We start from the raw sequence: 3395 nt of genomic DNA, 5'->3' as shown, positions 1-3395 counted from the left end.
CCCGCCTCAGCATGGCAGGGACGACCCTCTGGTGCTTCCCCATCACGGCCTGTAGCTTTGGAGCCTCTGACGTGGTGAAGCACCCTGAAAGGCAAATATGAAGCTTCTGAGGGGGGCACGGGAAGTGACTTCCCCAAAATTGGGCGCATTCCCCTCTGGGTAATGTAGTTTTCTCAGTAGGGGACGTGCAGGACGCAGCCAATGATGCTGTCATCATTAATGTTTCTCTCCCTCTCCCTTCCTCTAAACACTATATTTGTAATACTTTAAACAATAAAATTAAATTAAAAAATAAAATACTTTAGTATAAAAACAAACAAACAAAAAAACGAGTAGTGTCCTAAGTTGCTTCACATACTCTTACTGTTGTGGTAACTCCATTCCTTAAGTTCCATAAAATACTTTAGTATAAAAACAAACAAACAAACAAAAAAATGAGTAGTGTCCTAAGTTGCTTCACATACTCTTACTGTTGTGGTAACTCCATTCTTCTTAAGTTCCGCTATGAATTTGTCTGAGGTCACAGTGGTTGGGTTGCGTGTAATAAGAAATCTCATGTTCTTGTATGTGACTTCCACAGGAGCTGGGCAGTTCATGCGATGATGAAAGAATTTTAAAATTGGGTACAGAAATGATGCACAGAAACTGAGCCCACTTCAAGTCTACCCCACTGGACATCCTCGGTGCTGCGACTGCAGCTGGGAGTAATGGGAAATGAGATGAGCCTCCTAACCAGCAGCAGCAGTTCCTCGACCTGGTCATACTGAGGCCATAGGAAGGAAGGGCACTGAGGGCCCCCATCCAGGCCTGAACTCCCTGGAATGCTCCGCAGATGCCAGTCAACACTTCTATGTCCAGGGGGACCACTCACATGGGGGCTTCTTGGTGGAGTAGTAATGGATTCTACAGTCCACTCACCTGCACAGAGGGCATGCTGTGCCTGGCAATAATCTCCACTGCCCTCCAGAAACTCCATAAATGTGTGACTACAGGTAAGAACACTACAGAAAGAACCATGTTGACTCACTGAAGGTGTGGCCTAGTCTTACAACTGGTCCTGACAGCGGTGGTGGAGGAAGCCACAGGGCAGGGGGAGGCAGTGTGTGTGTGTGGGTGGCAAGGGGAGGAGGGCGGGGGGAGCTTTGCAGAAGTCGGCAGGGGCACCAGACTCTTGAGACACAGAGTATGGAAGGAGAAGCCGGGGAATGAATGCAAAGGAGAGAAGTAAAGATGAGACCCAGTAGGGGTCGACAAACTTTTTCAGTAAAAGACCCAGAGAGTAAATATCTTAAGTCCTTGCAGACCATAAGATCTCGACTGCGACCTCACAGCCCTGCTGTGGCAGCTGGAAACCAGCCAGAATCAAAACCTAAATGAATGTTTTTGGCTGGGTTCCAATAAAACTTTAAGGACACTGGGGAAAGTTTCATGAGTTTTAATAGTATACTATTTTATTGATTGATGGTTTGGTTAGTTTAAAAATAACAATAGCCTATTTAAAACTTGATTTTTTAAAAATATATTTTATTGATTTTTCCTCATTGACTGGCTTATTTTTTACAGAGAGGAAGGGAGAGGGATAAAAAGTTAGAAACATCGATGAGAGAGAAACATCGATCAGCTGCCTCCTGTACACCCCCTATTGGGGATGTGCCCGCATCCAAGGTACATGCCCTTGACTGGAATCAAACCTGGGACCCTTGAGTCCGCAGGCTGACACTTTATCCACTGAGCCAAACTGGTCAGGGCTAAAACTTGATTTTTAAAAAATATATATTTTTATTGATTTTATAAGAGAGGAAGGAAGAGGGAGAGTGAGATAGAAACATCAATGATGAGAATCACTGATTAGCTGCCTCCTGCAAGCCCGACACTGGGGATCAAGCCCACAACCCGGGCATGTACCCTAACTGGAAATCGAACCGTGACCTCCGGATTCATAGGTCGATGCTCAACTACTGAGTCACGCCAGTCAGGCAAAACTTGATTTTTATTTATTAATCCCGGATTTCAACACATTTCCCTACCAAGCCATTCTGGGCTTCAAAGGGGAGGGGTAAGGATGCTGAGTTGGCTCACTCCTGGCAAAGGAGGAGACAGGGTGCTGCCAAGAGCCCTTTGAAGTGCCTGCAGACGGGGAGGGCAGACAGCCCTGGTGGGTGTTCCTGTCTGCTGACATGTGGCTATAAATCACCTGCTGAAGCTTGGGCTTTTCCAAGACGGATAGGCAGCCGGGTGTTGGCTCTCACTGACCTGCTCTACTGGAAGAAGAGGCCCCGCTTTCTGGCACGATGCCTTCTCTCCCCAGTTCTGATGAGCTGATTTTCTTTGTGAATGGAAGAAAGGTAAGTTTACACAATGATTAATATGAATTTTTGTACACCAGAGACAAAGCCAAGCTAGGTTTTTTTCATTACGATACCACTCCTTAATTAACCTCTGCCTTCTGTCTTTGTCAAGTCATATGTACTGGTCTGAACTTGAGCATGGGTCATTCATTCAAGGTTTAGTGCAAAATTATGAAAGCATGGTGGCTTTTTCTTGCTCTGAACTTTTCTTTTGGACAGTAAGGAGCCCCCGTTTGTATTTATTGGATCACAATGGGAGTGAATTCTGACCCAGGTTATGAAAAACTAGATGAGCTCTACTGGAGTTCACCGATGTTATTGCAACAGAAGGTACATATGACATTAAGGATGCTAATCGCAAAGAATGGTATTGTTTTGCCTTCATACATCCACTCAGCTGGTCAATTAGCCCAGAAACTGAGGCAGCTCTCCTGAGCCATGGGACAGGGAGGCTGCTGTGTTCACTGAGGAAGAGGTGCGGCAACTCGAATCTCCGTTGTCCTCAGGCCTGTACTTGAATGAGCAAAATGAATAAATAAAATGTTTCAGGTGCTTTGGGACAATTAGATGGGAAAAAAACTTGTAAAATACTAAAATAGAAAATTTTTTTGAAAAGTCATTTGGTGTTAATGATTTTGCTTCCCATGCCTCGTTGTGCTGCATTACTGATATTCTTCCCTAAAAGGGGAGACACAACTTTAATCATGGCAAACATTCTTGGAAGTGTTGCCTGTCAAATAGCAGGGAAACAACATTTTTAGAAAACCCTTGAACTAAAGAACAAAAAGTGAAAGAGAAAGGAAAGAACCAAGAAAAAATCTGGGTTTAGCAATACTGCTTGCCAATTGGTCAGGATCTTGCATGACCTGAAGCCAACTGGCATGTCAGAACAATAATTGCAGAGTGGACAATTCACAGGAATTCAAACGCTAAGAATTTTTCTGAGTCCAAGGAAAATGGGGCTTTGTTGCTTTGCCTTTGCTGGTAAATAAAACCATGTATCCTTCAATAACACAATCGAATGAGTATTCCCTCTCCAGGTCTCTC

General features: G+C 44.4%; 1 pseudogene; it reads right to left on the bottom strand.

The window, feature by feature from the left end:
• Nucleotides 1–596, bottom strand: part of LOC102757642 — a 2743-nt pseudogene extending 2147 nt beyond the window's left edge.
• Between the last annotated feature and the right edge of the window lie 2799 nt (nt 597–3395).

Source organism: Myotis davidii, unplaced genomic scaffold (genome assembly GCF_000327345.1).
Source record: "Myotis davidii unplaced genomic scaffold, ASM32734v1 scaffold945, whole genome shotgun sequence".
Classification (NCBI taxonomy): domain Eukaryota; kingdom Metazoa; phylum Chordata; class Mammalia; order Chiroptera; family Vespertilionidae; genus Myotis; species Myotis davidii.
Note: the sequence above shows the minus strand (reverse complement) of the source record. Positions and strands in the feature narration are given on the sequence as shown.